Genomic DNA, 19,588 nt, shown 5'->3' with positions numbered 1-19,588 from the left:
AAAGTTGAACACATGCTTTCATACTCATGCTAAGGACGTGAAATTTTTCCAGCTTTTTTTAATTAATTTTTTTTCTTTTTTTCTTTTTTTAATTTTATTTTTATTTTTAGTTACAATTTGTTAACTCTGTGTCCCAGCTGTATCCCGCTCCCTCATTCCCTCCCCCTCCCCAACTCCCTCCCTGGTCTCCTCCCTGCCCCTTTCCATGTCCACTGATAGGGGAGGACCTCCTCCCATTTCATTTGACCCTGTTTTATCAGGTATCTTCAAGGCTGGCTGCAAAGTCCTCTTCTGTGGCCTAACAGGACTGCTCCTCCCCTGGGGGGCGGGGAGGACAAAGAGCCTGCCCTTGAGATCCTGTTAGAAATAGTCCTTGTTCCCCTTGCTTTGGAAAACTACTTGGTTACTGAGCTACCACGGGCCACATCCCAGAAGAAGTTCTATGTTATATCCATAGATGGTCCTTGGTTGAGTGTCAGTCTCAGAAAAGGCCCTGTGCCCGGATATATTTGGTACTTGTAGAGCTCCTATCCTTTCCATATCATACTAACTCCCCTTCTTTCATATGATTCCCTGCACTCTGCCGAGGGTTTGGTTATGAGTCTTAGTGTCTGCTTTGAAATTCTGCTAGGTAGAGTCTTTCAGATGCCTTTTGCGGTAGACTCCTGTCATACATTCAATGCACATCCCATTTGTCTTTCTAAATGAGGATTGATCATCTTCACCCATGTCCACTTACTTGATTATCTTCTGTAGGTGTGTAGATTTCATTATGTTTATCATATCTTGTAGGTCTATATAAGTGAGTATATACCAAGTTTGTCTTTCTCCTTCTGGGATACTTCACTCAGAATGATCTTTTCTAGATCCCACCATTTGCCAGCAAATTTCATGATTTCCTCCCTTTTGATTGCTGAGTAGTATTCCATTGTGTAAAAATACCACAATTTCTGTATCCATTCCTCTGTTGATGGACATCTGGGTTGTTTCCAAGTTCTGGCTATTACAAATAAAGCTGCTACAAACATGGTTGAACAAATGTCCTTGTTGTGTACTTGAGCAAATTTTGGGTATATACCTAGGAGTTAACTTTGTATCCCAGCTGTAGCCTAATCCCTCATTCCTTCTCAATCCCACCCTCACTCCCTCATATCTTCCTTGCCCCTAAGTCCTCTGATAGGGGAGGTCCTCATCCCCTTTCATCTGACCCTAGCTTATCAGGTCTCTTCAGGACTGGCTGCAATGTCCCCCTGTGCGGCCTAGCAAGACTGCTTATCCCCCAGGGGTGGGGTCAAACAATCGGCCACTGAGTTCATGTCAGAAATATTCCCTGTTCCACTTACTAGGTTACCCAATTGGATACTGACCTGCCATGGCTATTTGGAGATACAGTCTCATAAAAGACCCCTGTGCCCAGATATATTTGGTCCTGGTGGAGCTCCTGTCCTCTACAGGTCATACTAACTTCCCCTTATTTTGTATGATTCCCTGCACTCTGCTGAAGGTTTGGTTATGAGTCTCAGCATCTGCTTTGATACACTGCTAGGTAGAGTCTTTCAGAGGCCCTCTGCAGAAGGTTCCTGTCTTGTTACTTGTCTTATCCTACTTCCAATGTTCATCCTATTTGTCTTTCTAAGTGAGAATTGATCATCTTACCCCAGGATCTCTTTCTTGTTTATCTACTTTAAGTGTACAGATTTCAGTATATTTATCCTTTCTTACAGGTCTAGTACCCACTTATAAGTGAGTATATACCATGCTTGTCTTTCTCCTTCTGGGACACCTCACTCAGGATGATCTTTTCTAGAACCCACCATTTGCCTGCAAATTTCATGATTTCTTAGTTTTAAATTGCTGAGTAGTATTCCATTGTGTAAAAGTACCACAATTTCTGTATCCATTCCTCTGTTGAGGGACATCTGGGTTGTTTCCAGGTTCTGGCTATTATGAACAAAGCTGCTACAAACATGGTTGAACAAATGTCCTTGTTGTTTATCTGAATATCTTTCGGATATATGCCTAGGAGTGGTATAGCTGGATCTTGAGGAAGCACTATTCCTAATTGTCTGAGAAAGCTCCAGAATGATTTCCAAAGCAGTTCTTCAAGTTTACATTCCCACCAGCAATGGAGGAGGCTTCCCCTTTCTCCACAGCCTCTCTACATGTGTTGTCACTTGAGCTTGTGATCTTAGCTATTTTGAAGGGTGTAAGGTGAAATCTCAGGGTCATTTTGATTTGCATCTCCCTGATGGCTAAGGATGTTGAGCATTTCTTTAAGTGTTTCTCTGCCATTCTGTATTCCTCTACAGAGAATTCTCTGTTTAGCTCCTTACCCCATTTTTTTAATTGGATTGCTTGATTTATTGTTTTTTAACTTCTTTAGTTCTTTATATATCCTGGATATTAGCCCTCTGTCAGATATAGGGTTGGTGAAGATCTTTTCCCAGTCTGTAGGCTCTCATTTTGTTCTGAGGACAATATCTTTTGCTTTACAAAAGCTTTTCAGTTTCATGTGGTCCCATTTATTGATTGTTCTCTTAGAGCCTGTGCTGTTGGTGTTCTGTTCAGGAAGTTGTCTCTTGTGCCAATGAGTTCTTGGCTCTTCCCCACTTTTTCTTCTAAGCAATTTAGAGTATGTGGTTTTATGTTGAGGTCTTTGATCCACTTGGACCTTAGTTTAGTGCAGGGTGATAAATATGGATCTATTTTCATTTTTCTGCATGTAGACATCCAGTTGAACAAGCACAATTTGTTGAAGAGGCTGTCTTTTTTTACATTAATGGTTTTGGCTTCTTTGTAAAAAATCAACTATTCATAGGTGTGTGGGTCTATTTCTGGGTCTTCTATTCGGTTCCATTGATCCTCCTTTCTGTTTCTATGCCAATACCAGCTTTTAATGGGAAAATAAATTTTTCCTATGTAGAGACTTTACTGACATGGTTTTACAGTTCTTCAAATCAACAAGCAAGGAATTTTTTGTACAAAATAGATCTTAATAAATACAGGTTTGGCAGACTATTATAGGGAAGACAGATTAAAAATCATAGCTCAGGGAAAAGTTTCATTTTTTGTAATAGGAAAAAATCATACATTTTTTTTCCTAGTTTTCATCAAAGATCATGTTTCATTTAATATGCAAATTTATGCATCATTATCAATATAGTGATTACTACTTTAAAGTTTTTCATTAAGGATTATTGTATCGTAATTTTTTCTATACATCTTCCCCTACTAGTGTTTGACATCATGTATACTGTGTATTTCCCAGATATTTTTACATTTAACAGGAAAATTAAGTATTTTAGGAAATTTCTTAATAGCTCAAAATGTACTATGCACAAAATCTACTATTTATCACAAGAAATAGTTTTAAACAAAAACAGAATAAAAGACTTTTCCCAATTTATAGGTGTATAATTTGATCAAAAAAAGTGTCAGAATTTTCAGGGGACAAGTTCTATATAAAATTGGAGTTTCACTGTGAACTTTTTATTTTATGAAATTTTTTTTTGCTGTATCTTGACTATGTCATGTGGTGGAGCTTCTCTGCCTCTGGGCTTTATTTATTTATTTATCATCACTGTATTGAAGGCAATGGATTCTCATCATACATTTTTTAATACTGTGGCTGAGGCATTTTCACATTCAGTACTATAATAAACATTTTATTATTGAACTCAGTATGTTCTTTCCTCTAAAGGTACCTGAAGTTATATGTCAGTAGGAATAAGAATATATGCTTTGTGTTTCAGAAAATTTTATTACGACAGTGTAAGATGCCAGAATTATGAAATAAGCTACCATACAAGACATTGACAGCAAAAGTCAATATGCATTCATCTTAGTTTGTTTTCTATAATTGTTCTGTTGTTATTCACAGTTAGGGCAATGCTTTCTTTTAGTCAACACCTCACTCTAACTTATGTTTCAAAGGCAATTTTAGGGTTGGTAAATGAAAGGAACAGGATATAGTGAAATGTCAACTGTTCTATTGTTATTGTCCCATAGTTTTTTTTCCAACAATAATGTCACCATTGTTTCTTTCTATATTCAATAAATTCATTTGTTTCTTTTTTCCCTCTTTCTTTCTAGGGCTACACAGGAAACATGATTGCAAAATGTCCTCAGTCCATTCTGTTTCTTCAAAAATACCTGCTTCATGATTTTAAGGTCTTTCATAATTTATGCTTCTTAAATGTTACATTAATTTATTGTCTGGGTTTAGTAGTATAGTTTGATGGCAAATTGATTTGTTTAGTATACCTGGAATTCAACCTTCACTGTGTATATGTGTATATGAGCATATGCACATGAACAAGTTTAGTATATCATATAGAGAGTGTGCATAGTTAAAAGATGAATTAAATATACATCATAGCTGAATATTCAGGAGATCATTCTGTTTCCCATCTAGACTGCTTTCTTTCTAAAACTAGTATAAGCCTGAATCTGGGTTCACTTAGGTTCTACATCATCAAGCTCTTCAGAGTTAAATAGCCACTAGCCATAGAAAACTTTTCTTTCGATTATTGTAGTTTCATTTTAATATGTTACTATACCAGTAGTTCTCAACCTTCTTAATGCTGTGACCCTTTAATCCATTTTTTCCTGTTGTGGTGACCCTCAGCCATAAAATTATTTTGTTCTTACTTAATAATGATAAGTTTGCTACTGTTATCAATATGCTATTTGATATTCAAGATATCTGATAAGCAACCCCTCTGAAAGGCTTGTTTGGTGTCAATGGCATTGCTACCCACGTCCTGAGAACCACTGAACTATACTGTCTTTATTTTCCCTATCTACCCAATAAAGAATAAAGAACAACTTGCCACACTTATCCTAAAAATTCCTTCCTCTTTGTTAGTACGATCATTTCACTGATAGCCAGATCCTGTAGGTATATTCTATATTCACCAGTCTGGCTCATGTATTTTCGGTTCCCAGGATGCTTTTTCTCTTATACATATTCCAGTCCTTAAGAGCCTTGGTCAATGTCTAACATAGACATCTTCTGTTCTAGATAATCCACTCAAAACCTACAGACATAAGACAACAAACATTATATATTTGTCATTAGAAATTTGGATAGTGACCACCAAAGACAGATAATTTTATGTATTTTATTACATTATAATAAGTTATATAGGTGATTTTCATGTAGGCATATAATGTACTATAAGCACACTCTCCCCATATATTCTATCCTCTACTTTCCTGCCCATTCCCACTCTCATTAGTTCTCTTTTTTTCTTTCAACAGTTTTATTTTTACTTTCCTATCATCTGTAAACATGATTTTATAAATTGTTTTAGTTACTTTTCCCTTGCTGTGAAAAGACATGATGACCAATACAACTCTTATAAAAGAAAGCATTTAATTGGGGGCTTGCTTACAGTTTCAGAGGGGTAGTCCATTTTCATCACAGTGGAAAGCAGACATACATGACATTGGAGTAGTAGAAGCTTACATCTTTTTATTCTGATCCACAAAGAGCAAAGAGAGACTGTGCCTGGTGTGGACTTTTTAAAACCTCAAAACAACTCAAAGCCCATTCCCAATGCAACATCACCTTCAACAAAGACACACCTCCTAAACCTCCTAGTACTTCTCAAAGAGTTCACCAACTAAGGACCAATGGTTCAAATATATGAGCCTATGAAGGACATTCTAATTCAGACAAACGTATGTATCTATATAAAATCTATGGCCCACTAATGAAGAAAAATACATATTTCTTTTTCTGAGACTGACTTTCCTTAATCTTCACTTTTTCCTATTTTCCTGCAAATAATCATTTTCATTCCACAATAACTATAATCTCAGATAGGTTTGAATGACTAAGGAGGTCTGGATTAGTTAGGTTGGGTTCTTACACCTTAGGCTTCATTTTTGATTCTTAAATGTGTTTCTGATTCTTCATACTGTGTCTACTAAAGCATAATCCATAAGGTGGCTTGTTTATTTATATGCCTGATGCATGCAACTGGAACACTGAGGCTGATTGAATATCTTTTTATCCAGCCACTCTACATGGCTAATTTGAACCTTTTTGGCAGCATGAAAGTCTCAGTGTGATCAAATTTATTTTGTGATAACAACCTGCTTCCAGAGAACTAAAAGAAATGGCAAGTATTTGATATTAAAGTGTATATATTTCTAATACACATGATCATTTTCTGGCTATATCTCACTAAGTAGCTCATTCTGGCCTTGAACTATTTGCAACCCAGGCAGAGTTTGGACTTGCAATCCTGACTTAACCTCTAGAACATTTTGGTGTTCAAGCTTAAATTACCAAGATGGGCAGAATATCTTCTTAAAATCAACATGAATCTTTACTAAAAAAATAATGAATACATTTCAATAGAAAAATAGGTGAGAAAAATGAATAAATAGCTCATTTAACAGGATTATATAATAAATGATAAACTTATAAAATAACTTCAGCTTCACTAATTATGAGGGAAATGCACTGAATGGCAACATGGTACTGCTAGTCACCCACCAGAGAGAATAATGAAAAAGACTAATCATATTACAGGAAAATGATCATGTACTAAAGCAGGATTTGCTCTGTTTTATAGGCGGTTAACTGACCACCAGTCTTGTAGAAGTTTGGCACTATCCACTAAAATAAAAGATGCTCTTTGCCTATGACATAGTAACTCACCTCCTTGAAAATAAATAAATCATAGATCTACACCCTAACATGCATGAATCTCACAGACATAATGTTAAGCACAAAAGAATATACCATACATGTCAAAATAATGGTTATTATTGGAAAATGTATATTATATTTTAGATAATAGGAGTGATTAAAATATAATGTAATTATTTTTCTTTTTTGTTTCACATATAATATTTCCCTGAAATTGACACTTCCTGCTTTATCTTATTTTTTTTTGTATTATAAATTCAGTTATTCTGGCCATCTAAGATAGAGATATTCAGGAGGATGTGGAAGAGAGAAAAATATAAGCTGCTGTTTACGTTTTGTTTTCCCACTGCTCAGACTTTTTCAGTTTCTATAAAGGCAAGTTCCATCTTCAAAGTATGTATTTTTTTGTGATTCTCTTTATAACCCTAAATGTGTCGCTTCCCTGGGTTAACCTGAAACTGGCAAGCAGGAGCACTTGGCAAGAAGACAAGGAGGAAGCTTCTGCTACTGACTTGTTTTATCTTATTTTCATTTGTATTATATGTGCAAAAATAGCTTTGGCTCCTTAGTATGTGGTCATCACTTCAATAAGTAAATTTTGGGGTTGATTTCTGAGAACTGTAGTGTGTTTATTCACAGGCTTTCTAAAACATATATGTTACATGCAGGAATCAGAATGCTGGTAGATTTTATCTTAGCTGCTTTCAGCTAAGGAATGTGAAACTCTTTTCACAAATTGTCCCCCAGACACTGAGGACCTATTGTAATATTTTGTCAGATAGATTTTCTTTCAGAGAACGAAATTCATTGCTCACTATGCTTAATTCTCAAATATAAAATTATTCAATATCTCTAATATCAACTCTGGCTCATCATATGAAAAACAAAACAAATAAATAACCTTTTATCCCTATTTTACTTTTTCTTCAATGTTTCTACTGAAAAGAAACTAAACTTAATTACAAACACAAAACACAAGAATTTTTTTCCAAACAAAAATGTTCTTTATATCCTAGTGAAGGTAAATTACTAAATAAAAAACAAAAGGACACTTAGTTGCTTATTATTGTCTATTTTATCCAATTTGCTTCTGGGGATAGCTTAAAATGGAAAGTCTTCTCAACGTAAATGTCAGACTACTGGAAATAACATTCTTTTGATTAGAGATTCCAAACTAATGAGAAGTTACTGGGGATGGCTATTTCTAGACCAAAATATATTTCCAAACCAATGTGTAGGGAAAACACACACACAATTTCCTTAACAGCAAAGTTATAATGCCTCCACAAATATCTTTTATAACAATTATTTCTTTTGAATTTCCCTGGTGATTTTTAGCAGTTCTACCACATTAGATTATTGAGAGAGTTCTTTCCTCTGCAGTCAGATGTGCTTGGCCTCTGAATAAGATTCCAGATTGAAGAGCATGAACTCGGTAGTTAGAGTAACTAGGTTGAATTTCCAAGTCAGGCATCTTGGGTGATGCATGTTAAGTTATTTTGACTTTGCATAAGTTGCAAAATTTGTTCTCATGTATAAGCTGAGGGAAAGAATAATTCCCACGTGCAAACACTTTCGTCATGGTGTCTCATACATATTGTGTTCTCAGTATTGTTATTTGTTCCAATAATTTAATTTATTATTATAAAAGTGGATTCATTTTGATTGAGGGACCTAAATAACACACTGAGGCTAAAGCAGTAATTTAGTGCAACATGAGTTGGTACGGTAGAACAGGATTGCACTGAAGTTTTACCATATTTGAAAGCTAGTATTCTGGCTTATTTTGTGTCACCATCAAAAAAAGGTAAAGTAATCAGAGAGCAGGAAATCATATCTGAGAAAATGTTTCCTCAAGATCAAGTATAGGCAAGTCTATAGGGGCATTTCCTTTTTTAATTATTTGATTTTCTTTTTTAATTTATAACACTTTATTCATTTTCTATCCAAGCTGTAGCTCCCTATCTCCCTATCTCATCCTCTCCTAATCCAACCCTCCCTCCCTCTTCTCCTCCCATGCCCCTCTCCCAGTCCATTGATAGCGGAGGTCCTCCTCCCCTTCCATCTGACACTAGCCTATCAGGCCTAATCAGGACTGTAGGCATTATCTTTCTCTGTGGCCTGGTAAGGCTGCCCACCCTCAGGGGGAGGTGATCAAAGAGCAGGCCACTGAGCTCATGTCAGAGACAGTCCATATTCCCCTTACTAAGGTACCCATGGGCTACATTTGTGCAGGAGTTCTAGCTAATCTCCATGCATGGTCCTTGATTGGAGTATCAGTCTCAGAAATGACCCCTGTGCCCAGATTTCTTGCTCTCCTTGTGGAACTCCTGCCACTCCAGGACTTTCCATCTCCCCCTTGTTTCATAAGATTCCCTGCACTCTGCCCAAAGTTTTACTATGAGTCTCAGATTCTGCTTCAATACCCTGCTAGGTAGAGTCTTACAATGGCCCTCTGTAGTAGGCTCCTGTCCTGTTCCCTGTTTTCTCCATCTTTGGATGTCTATCCTTTTGCGTTTCTGAATGATGATTGAGCATCTTACCTAGGTCCCTCCTTCTTGCTTAGCTTCTTTAGGTGTACATATTTTAGTATGTTTATCCTATATTATTTGTCTAATATCCACTTATAAGCGAATATATACCATGTCTGTCTTTCTGTTCTTGGGATACCTCACTCAGGATGATCTTTTGTATTTCCCACCATTTGCCTGCAAATTTCGTGATTTCCTTTTAGTATTCCACTGTGTAAATGTACCACAATTTCTGTATCCATTCCTCAGTTGAGGGGCAGCTGGGTTGTTTCCAGGTTCTATCTGTTACTAATAAAGATGCTATGAACATTATTGAGCAAATGTCCTTGTTGTACACTTGAGCATATTTTGGATATATGACTAGGAGTGGTATAGCTGGATCTTGAGTTAGGAATATTCCTAATTGTCTAAGAAAGCAACAGAATGATTTTCAAAATGGTTGTACATTGTACAAGTTTACATTCCCACCAGTAATGAAGGCGGGTTCCCCTTTCTTCACATCCTATCCAACATGTGTTGTCAGTTGAGATTTTGATCTTAGCCATTCTGATGAATATAAGGTGAAATCTCAAGGTTGTTTTGATTTGAATTTCCCTGATTTCTAAGGATGATGAACTCGTCTTTAAGGGTTTCTCTGCCATTCTTTATTCCTCTGTTGAGAATTCTCTGTTTAGTTCTGTACCCCATTCTAAACTGAATTACTTGATTCGTTGCTTTTTAACTTCTTGAGTACTTTATTTACTCTGGATATTAGCCTTCTGTCAGATATAGGGTTGCTGAAGACAGTGTCCTTTGCTTTACAGAAGCTTTTCAGTTTCATGAGGACCCATTTATTGATTATTGATCTTAGAGCCTGTGCTGTTGTTGGTGTTCTGTTGAAGAAGTTGTCTCCAGTGCCAATGAGTTCAAGGCTCTTCCCCACTATTTCTCCTAAGAGATTTAGTGTGTCTTATTTTATGTTGCACTCTTTGATCCACTTGGACTTCATTTTTGTTCAGGGTAATAAATGCAGATCTATTTGCATTTTTTTATATTTGGAAACTCACTTACACCAGCACCATTCTTTGAAGATGCTATTTTTTTTTCCATTGTATGATTTAGGCTTCTTTGTCAAACATCAAGTATCTGTAGGCCTGTGGGTTTCTTTCTGGGTCTTATATTCAATTCCATTAATCCATCATTCTGTTTCTATGCTAGTACTATGCAATTTTTATTACTTTTGCTCTATAGTACAGTTTGAGATCTGGGATGGAGATACCTCCAAAATATCTATAATTGTAAAGCACTGATTTAGCAATTCTGGGTTTCTTGTTATTCCATATGAAGTTGTGAATTTTTCTTTCAAGGTCTGTAAAGAATTGTGTTGGTATTTTAATGGGAATTGCATTGATTCTGAAGATTGCTTTTGGCTAGGATGGCCATTTTCACTATGTTAATCTTACTGATCCATGAGCAAGGGAGATCTTTCCATCTTCTAATAACTTCTTCAATTTCTTTCTTCAGAGATTGAAGATTTTTTTTTTGAAACCGGCTGTTCACTTGCTTGGTTAGAGTTGCACCAAGGTAGTTTACATCTTTTGGGACTTTTGTGAAAAATGTAGTTTTCCTAATTTCTTTCTCAGGCCTTTTGTCTTTTGTAAATGGGAGGGTTACTGATTTTTTTTTTTTTTTTTTTTAGTTAATTTTGTATCCATCCCCTTTGCTGACAATGTTGTCTGGTAGACTTTTTGAGGTCACTCATGTATACTCTCATATCATCACCAAAAGTGATACTTTGACTTCTTCCTTTCTGATTTGTATCCTTTTGTTCTCCTTTACTTGTCTTAATGCTCTAGATAGAACTTCAAATTCTATGTTGATACTGATTTCAGTGGGACTGATTTAAGTTTCTCTTCATTTAGTTTGATGTTGGCTATAGGCTTTCTGTATATTGCCTTTACAATATTTAGGTATGTGCCTTGTATCTCTGATCTCTCCAAGACTTTATACATGAATGAGTGCTGGATTTTGTCAAATGCTTTTTCAGGATCCAAGGAGATGATCATGTGATTTTTCTCCTTCAGTTTGTTTATATGATGGATTACATTGATGAATTCCAATATATTGAAATATCATTGCAAGCTTGGGATGCAGCTTACTTGTTTATGGTAGATGATATCTTTTATGTGAACTTGGGTTCAGTTTGAGAGTATTTTGTTGAGTATTTTTGCATCAGGGTTCATAACAGAGAAACGTCTAAATTGTTCTTTTTTTTTGTTGGGTCTTTGGGTGGATTAGGTATCAAGATGACTGTGGCCATATAGAATGAATTTGGTAATATTCTTTCTGTTTCTATTTTGTGGAATAGTTTGAAGAGAATTGGTGTTGGCTCTTCTTTGAAGGTCTGATAGAATTCTCTGCTGAACCATCAGGCCCTGGGCTTTTTTCTGGAAGGGAGAGATTTGATAACTGCTTCTATTTCCTTGTGGTGTATAGAAAAATTCAGTCTATTTACCTGATTTTGATTTAATTTTGGTAAATATTATCTATCAAGAAAATTGTTTATTTCATTTAGATTTTCAAGTTTTGTGGAATATATGCTTTTGTAGTAAGACCTAATGATTGTTTGGATTTCCTTATTATCTGTTGTTATGTCCCCTTTTATTTTCTGATTTTGATGATTTTGATAGTTTCTCTCTCTCTTTTTCTTAGGTTGTCTAAGGGTTTGTCCATCTTGTTGATTTTCTCAAAGAACCATCTCTTGGTTTCATTGATTCTTTGAATTGTTTTCTTTGTTTCTAATTCATTGATTTCAGCTTTGAGTTTGATTCTTTCCAATTGTATATTCCTCTTGGGTGTGTCTGCTTCTTTTTGTTATAGTCCTTTTAGTCGTGCCCTTAAGTTGCTTGTATGAGATATCTCAAACTTCTTTCTGAAGTCACTTAGTGCTATGAACTTTCCTCTAGCACTACTTTTGTTGTATCCCTTAAATTTGGATAAGTTAAGCCTTCATTTTGATTGAATTTTAGGAAGTCTCTAATTTCTTTTTTAATTTCTTCAATGACCCAGCTGTCATTGAGTAGAGTGCAGGCATTTTTATTTCTGTTGTTGTTGAAGTCTAGCTTTGGGCCATGGTGGTCTGATAGTATACAAGGGATTATTTAAGTCTTTTTGTATCTGTTGAGACTTGCTTTATACCCAAGTATATTGTCAACTTTTGAAAAGGTTTTGTGTGGTGCTGAAAATAAGGTATAATCTTTTGAGTTTGGGTGAAAAGTTCTGTAGGACCATTTGATGTAGGACCTCATTAAGTGGTGATATTTTCCTGTTTAGCTTATGTCTAGATGATCTGTCCCTTGGTGAGTGTGGAGTGTTGAAGTCTCCCACTATTAAGGTGTTGGGATCGATGTGTTCTTTCAGTTTTAGCAATGTGTTTCATTTACAAATGTAAGTGGTCTTGTATTTGGGGCATACATGTTCAGGATTATGATGTCCTCCTGGTGGATTTTTCCTTTGATGAGAATGAAGTGCCCATCCTCATATTTTTTGATTAATTTTGGTTGAAAGTATATTTTATTAGATATTAGGATAACTACTCCAGCTTGTTTTCTGGGTTTGTTTACTTGAAAATCCTTTTTCCAGCCCTTTAATTGTATATATTTGTTGCAGAGTTGTTTCTTGGATACAGCAGAATGTTGGATCCTATTTCCACAACTATTCTGTTAATCTGTGTATTTTTATTGGAGAGTTGACTCTGTTGATGTTGATAGATAATAGTGACCAATGAATGTGAACTCCTTTTCTTGTGGAGTTGGTGGTGTTACTGTGTTTCTATGCTTGTTTTCTTTAATTTTTGTTGTGAAGTTATATCTATCCTGTGTTGTCTTGCCTGTAGTTGATTTCGTTAGATTGGAGTTTTCCTTCCAGTATCTTCTGTAGGGCTGGGTTGCTGTGTAGATATTGTTTAAGTTTAGTTATGTCATGTAATATTTTGTTTTCGCCCTCTATGTTGATTGAAAGTTTTACTGGTTATAGTAGTCTGGGTTGGCATCTGTGATCTTTAAGCTTCTACATGATATCTGCCCAGGCCCCTCTGGCTTTCATAGTTTCCGTTGAGAAGTCTGGTGTGATTTTTATAGGTCTACCTTTATATGTTATTTGGCCTTTTTTCCCTTGCTGCTTCGTTGTTGTTCTGTAGATTAAGTGTTTTGTCTGTTAGGCCCAGCAAGAGCCTAACTTCAGTGAACATAGATGTAGGAAACTCAGGAGACCAAATAGAAGCAAACACAAGACGTTTATTCAAGCCATCACAAGATATGGTTGCCCCCCAAACCAGCAAGGAACAGCTCCTAGAGTCAAAAGCCTGGGGATTTTAAAGGAAAAAGAGCCAGAAGCTTGGGGGGGGGTGTTGCAAGCTTGGCAACTCCATCTGGACATTCCTTTGCAGTGGGGTGGAAACCTTTGGCATTCCTTTGCAACAGGGTGGGTCTTGTCTCAATTCACCCTCTTTTTCTTTCATCCTTCTGCTTTCTGGAAAAGTATTGGGAGAACTTAGTTTAATATGGGGTATAAAATTCATAAATACCTGTAAAGCTAACTTGTTCTTTTCAGTCTATTTTGTGATGTGATTAGTTTCATTTCTAGTCCAGTCTATTTGGTGTTTTGCAGGCCTCTTGTATGTTTACAGACACCTCAGTTTTTAAGTTGAGGAAATTTTCTTCTATGATTTTTTTGAAAATATTTCCTAGACATTGGAGCTGGGGATCTTCTTTTTCATCTCTTCCTATTGTTCTTAGGTTTTGTCTTTTTATGCTGTCCTTGATTTCTTGGATGTTTTGTGTCAGGACATTTTCTGATTTTATGTCTTTTTTTGAAAGATGTACTGATTTCTTCAATTGTGTCTTTGTGTCTGAAATTCTGTCCTTCATTTCTTGAATTCTGTTGGTGATGCTTACCTCTGTATTTTCTCATCTCTCTGCTAGTTTATACATCTCCACAAAGTTTCTCTGTATGTGTTTACTTTATTGATTCTAATTCTGTTTTCATGTTATGGACCATTTCCTTCATCTGTTTATATGACTCATGGATTCCTGTCTGTCCATGATAGCCTCTATTTTTGTTGTTATTGCTCATTTCCTCTCTATATGCCTCTACATGTGCCTCTATTTGTTTGGCTGTCTTTGCCTGTATTTCTTTGAGAGCTTTGTTCATTTCCTCTTTATGTGCCTCTAATAACTGGGTAAGCATAGATTTGAGATCATTTTGCTGTGTTTCCGATGAATTAAAATAGCCATTGTTTTTTGAGCTTGCTGGTGAAACAATGATGTCCCAATTTTTGCTGCATGTGCTGTTATGCCAACATCTAACCCTCTGCTTATCCATAACATTCACTGTTTGTTCTTGGAGCCTGTACTGCAGACTGGGTTGGTCTGTCTCTGGAGTCTGGAGTATTCTTCAGGAAGATGAGAAAAATGTACCTTTTTGAGAGTGGATGTTGATGTTTCAGCAGTAGCTAAGGAAGGAAGGTGCATTGAAGTGTGCATTGAATTGTGCCTTATAGGACAGTGTGCTAGAGTTTGTAGATGCCTTGGAGGGTGAATCATAAGCATAGGTGGTGGTGCTGGTGCTATTTGTGGTGCAATGTGCATGTGCAGGTGCCCTGAATGCCTCAGTGGCCCACTGGCCTATAGTACTGTCCTCCAAGCATACAGATCTGTCTTCATGGTGCCATCTTGGCTCCAGAAATTATTTGCTTGGACTCCACTGGGAGACCCACAGAACAGGGGCTTCACTGTTGAGAATGCTGACCCAAAGTTCCCTGTGTTGCCCACAGTGGTAGTATGAGTGGGAGGGATCTGATGTCTGGCTGCTAGTGTAGAGAGACCATGGATCTGGTGCTCTCCATGCACTCACTTGAATTTGCACTCACTCTCTTGCAGGACTAATTGGAAAGCACAGGGATTCCTGCTGTTGCCTACACTCAGATTTGGGCCAGCAGAGGCAAATGAAAGTGTGGGAGATCCATGAGCTCAGTGGTATCTGCTGTTTGCTGCCAGGCATAGAAACTCATACTTGGGCCCTCAGTCACCTTGCATGGAGGCTCATACTTTGGACAGCCACCAGATCAAAGAGGCCTCTACCTCCACTGCCTCTGCTCTCTCAGTCACCTACCAGGGAGGCTTGTGTTTGGGGCAACCACTGATGCCTCCACCAAGCAAGGACTTTCCTTAGGGCAGTGGTCACTTCCTGCCACAGCAGCCAAGCAAGGAAGCCTGTGCTTGGGACAAGGGGGAGTGCAGGGGGATTAAATATTCACCACTCTCAGACCCTGGAGAAGTCCATTGGTAACTTGGATCCAAACTGTCCCAGCTCATGGGTTGTCCCCTTTTGTGCATGAAATCTCATTGTCAATGTTCTGGCTTTAGCCACCTCTCCACTCACCAGTTTCAGAGTTTTTGGATACTATGACCTTCAGATAAGCTATGCATTGGTATGTGCCATCTAGGACTCCTTCCAGGGCATTTCTTAATTAGTGGTCAGTGTGGGAAGGCTCAGCCCATCTCTGGGCCAGTAGTCCTGGGTTCTATAAGAAAGCAGGCTGAACAAGCCATGAGGGGCAGGAAATGTATGTGAAATAAAAAAATTTTTTTGAGAAGGAACCAGGTAAAAAGGAGGGCATGAAATAGAATAGGTTAGAACAAGTTCTTTCCTTATCTTTCTACAAAAAGTGGGAGGAAAAGCGCTTCCATGCCAAACAGCAGCTGGTTTCCATATATACTCTTTTGTTACTGGTTTTCTTTGTAATTATTTTATTCTATCCAATATTGTATCTAGGATGTTCTTCCATGGCAATAAGTTTGCTTATCATGAATGAGCCTTGGGTTCAGTATCCAGTACTACCAAAACAAACAGAAATCTCCAATAAGTAAAGAGCTGTGTAAAATTTATCCATACTGCTTCAATATATTTTGTTCACTTTAATTGGTATGCAATATTGCAATATGTGACAACACTGCAATTTAACTACTTGACAAATTGTGTTGATATGTACTTATATAAATTCTGGCACTGACTTATTACAAATGTTTCTGCTATGAAGCCTTTAATACAACCATTTTGGTAAATTCATATGTATTTTTTTCCATTGGTTATTGCTGTGGTATAAATGATTTGATCCTGTACTCCAGTTCATGTTCTTTCTTACAAGCCTGAGGAAGTTTACTTGTCCATCTACCATGTGGAACACAAGGAGAAGTTTTGCTAATGAACAAGAAAACAAGTACTTATTATTAGATTCCAAATATTCTGACAACTTGACTGTGGACTTTTAGGCCTCAACAAATGGCAGGAAGAAATGTCTGTCACTTTATTCATATTATTTTACCATAGCTGTCTAAATAGAGTATGCCAAATATGAGGAGTGCTACTGGGCTTAAAAGTAATTTTGAAAGTTATAAAATGTGCTAATGCTAAATGTTGATTTAAAATGATAATTTCTCTAGAGTCTTTATTATTAACCACCAATGAGTACAACTGCAGCACTTTTAAGAAACATGGCACTCTATGGCCATGATTAAAATAACAGAGTAGTTAGAACCAGCCAAATTAGACTGTTGGATCAGCCTACTTATGAAGTTTTAATTAAAGGCACATTCACATTAAGACTCCAGCAATTTAACACTTCTATTTACTTTTACTGAAAACAAATATGGAGACAAGAGCAGATTTGAGGTCTTTGTGACATTCAAAGGATCAGACAAAGTATACATGAAGGAAAATATCTGTGACAGAAAGTCCTTGCCTTGCTGGAAGAGGAGTTTCAGAGAAAAATAAATCAGTATGAATCTTTTCTGTACATTTGGAATTTGCAGTTGCCCATGTAAGCAAATAAAATGGTGTGAAAAGAGTGAGTTGACCAGTTAGATTCACAGAAGCAAGGAAACAGAGCAAGTAAAGGCATTAATCCATAAAAGCAATTCCCTCAAAATAAAATCCTATCTGGCAAAGTGTAGAGAAGTCAAGAAGTTTAAGAGTTAGAACCAAATCAAGCACTTTACTGAGACAAGAAAGCAAATGAGGAAGCCATAAAAGGTAGAAGCCAGGCCAGGTCTCTACGGAGAAAGTTTCAAAAAAATAAAAATCCCTAGCCACACACATTCAGGGAAGGGGATATATTCAGGGAACGGGAATCTGAAGTAATGCCATTTACAAAAGATGCTGGAAAGCTCTAAGATGATATTTTGTAAATATAGTAGCCGTGGACACAACCTGGTCTCTTTCTAGAAAAAGCAGTAAGTGATTAGTTAATACCAAGATACCAAATGTATCACATAGATGCAGTTGAATGGAGAAACTAAAAAACTAAAAACTATTTATTTGTTAGTTTCTTTCCTTTTTTTGTTTTTTTTTGTATTTTTTAAATTTTTTATTTAACTATTATTAATTACACTTTATTCATTTTGTATCTCCCCATAAGCCCCTCCCTCCTACCCTCACAGTCCCACCCTGACCCCCTTTCTGCATGCATGCCCCTCCCCAAGTCCACTGATAGGGGAGGTTCTCCTCTCCTTTCTGATCTTAGTCTATCAGTTCTCATCAGAACTGGCTGCACTGTCAGGGTTCTAGGTTATCTCAACGGATACTCCTTGGTTGGAGTATGAGTCTCTGGGAAGTTCCCTGTGTTCAAATTTTCTTGTTCTGTTGCTCTCCTTGTGGAGTTCCTGTCCTCCCCAGCTCTTACTATTTCCCACTTCTTACATAAAATTTCATTCACTCTGCCTGACAGTTGGCCATCAAGCTCAGCATCTGTTTTGATAGTCTGCAGGGCAGAGGCTTTCAGAGGCCCTCTGTGGCAGGTCAGAGCTTGTTTCCTGTTTTCTTCTTCTGGCTTTCAGAGGCCCTAGCAGGTTCCTAGGTTTTTTCCTGTTTTCTTTTTCTTCTGATGTCCACAATCTTTGCCTTTCAGGATGGGGATTGAACATTTTAGTTAGGGTCCTCTCTTTTGCTTAGTTTGTTTAGATGTACAGATTATAGTGGGTTTATTCTATGTTGTATGTTTATATGAGTGAGTATATACCCTGTGTGTCTTTCTGCTTCTGGGACAACTCACTCAGGATGATCCTTGCCAAGTCCCACCATTTACCTGCAAATTTCATGATTTCCTTATTTTTCATTGCTGAGTAATACTCCCTTGTATAGATGTACCACAGTTTCTGCATCCATTCTTCAGTTGAGGGGCATCTGGGCTGTTTCCAGCTTCGGGCTATTACAAATAAAGCTGCTACAAACATGGTTGACCAAATGTCCTTTTTGTGTACTTGAGCCTCTTTTGGGTATATGCCTAGGAGTGGTATGGCTGGATCTTGAGGAAGCACTATTCCTAGTTGTCTGAGAAAGGACAAAATTGATTTCCAGAGTGGTTGTACAAGTTTACATTCCCACCAGAAGTGGAGAAGGGTTCCCCTTTCTCCACAACCTCTCCAGCATGTGTCGTCACTTGAGTTTTTGATCTTGGCCATTCTGATGGGTGTAAGGTGAAATCTCAGGGTTGTTTTGATTTGCATTTCCCTGATGGCTAATGAGGTTGAGCATTTCTTTAAGTGTATCTCTGCCATTTGATATTCCTCTACAGAGAATTCTCTCTTTAGCTCTGTTCCCCATTTTTAAAGTGGATTACTTGGTTTGCTGCTTTTCAGCTTCTTTAGTTCTTTATATATACTGGATATGAGTCCTCTGTCAGATAAAGGGTTGGTGATGATTCTTTCCCAATCTGTAGGCAGTCGCTTTGTTTTGATGACAGTGTCCTTTGCTTTACAAAAGCTTTTAAATTTCATGAGGTCCCTTTTATTGATTGTTGCTCTTAGAGCCTGTGCTGTTGGTGTTTTGTTCAGGAAATTTTCTCCTGTACCAATGAGTTCTAGGGTATTCCCCACTTTTATTTGTAGCCGATTTAATGTATCTGGTTTTATGTTGAGGTCTTTGATCCACTTGGACTTCAGTTTTGTGCAGGGTGATAAGTATGGATCTATTTGCATTTTTCTACATGTAGACATCCAGTTAGACCAGCACCATTTGTTGAAGATGCTATCTTTTTTCCATTGTATGGTTTTGGCATCTTTGTCAAAAATCAGGTGTCCATAATTCTGTGGGTTTATTTCTGGGTCCTCTGTTCGGTTCCATTGATCTACCATTCTGTTTCTATGCCAGTACCATACAGTTTTTAAAACTGTTGCTCTATAGTACAGCTTGAGATCAGGGATGGAGATACCTCCAGAAGATCTTTTATTGTAGAGGATTGTTTTAGCAATTCTGGGTTTCTTGTTATTCCATATGAAGTTGAGAAATTTTCTTTCCAGGTCTGTAAAGAATTGTGTTGGCAATTTGATGGGAATTGCATTAAATCTGTAGATTGCTT

The sequence above is a fragment of the Psammomys obesus genome, unplaced genomic scaffold, assembly GCF_907164565.1.
Source record: "Psammomys obesus unplaced genomic scaffold, mPsaObe1.curated_primary_1811, whole genome shotgun sequence".
NCBI classification, from domain to species: domain Eukaryota; kingdom Metazoa; phylum Chordata; class Mammalia; order Rodentia; family Muridae; genus Psammomys; species Psammomys obesus.
The sequence above is the reverse complement of the archived record's forward strand: the minus strand, read 5'-3'. Positions refer to the sequence as shown.